The sequence below is a fragment of the Monosiga brevicollis genome, genomic scaffold (assembly GCF_000002865.3).
Source record: "Monosiga brevicollis MX1 MONBRscaffold_22 genomic scaffold, whole genome shotgun sequence".
Taxonomy (NCBI): Eukaryota; class Choanoflagellata; order Craspedida; family Salpingoecidae; genus Monosiga; species Monosiga brevicollis.
The window spans coordinates 683,444-684,387 of record NW_001865059.1 but is presented as its reverse complement, the minus strand read 5'-3'; positions in this window follow the sequence as shown (position 1 = coordinate 684,387).

The following is a 944-nucleotide window of genomic DNA, read 5'->3' as shown; positions in this document are numbered from 1 at the left end:
ACCTGAGCAACATGCTGATCTCTCGCAATACGACTGGAAAAGATCAAGTTGCATCGCGAGCATGAGGCTTCTCGTGCCCTTGGCATGCTTGAGTGGTGCAGGGTGCGTTGGAGTAGCTCGTGGCTCTTGTGAGAGAACGAAGCGGTCAAAGATTTTTGTGATTGATTTAATGCAAGCAAGAAAGAAAGTAAAACTTCATCACACTTATTTGCTGCTTGCAAGCCATTTGACAACTGTGGAGTGAGGACATGAGAGTTGTTGTCATGCAAATGGGAATCGGCATGTAGTTTTGGCTGGCATGACGAATGAAGGTAATACACATCCAAAGTATAACAAGTTGAATAGCGTTAGGTGTTTGACGATTAGGAGGGCCGGTGCCGGTTGTAACAGCGGGCTCATTATGTACTGCGGGGCGATTGCTAGTCGGACCCTGCAATGCTGTTGATGGCATCTGTCTCGGCATCTTTTTTTCATGCAGATGCCGCAGGTGTGATTTCAGAGTCCCTGAGCGTTCATGGCGGTAGTGGCAACCTTCCCCTGGGCAATGAAAGTGGCCGTCATCCTCTCGGTACCTGACCAGCGATTTTCCATGCAGCGTGATTTGCGTGCTCTTTTGATGCACCTATGTGTTCAGATATGATAAGATTTTTTTTTTTTTTTTTTTTTTTTTTTTTTTTTTTTTTGAGAGGGGAAGTCAGCCAGTCAGGAAGATCGACGATCCAACGTACTTGAGCAACATGCTGATCTCTCGCAATACGACTGGAAAAGATCAAGTTGCATCGCGAGCATGAGGCTTCTCGTGCCCTTGGCATGCTTGAGTGGTGCAGGGTGCGTTGGAGTAGCTCGTGGCTCTTGTGAGAGAACGAAGCGGTCAAAGATTTTTGTGATTGATTTAATGCAAGCAAGAAAGAAAGTAAAACTTCATCACACTTATTGCTGCTGCA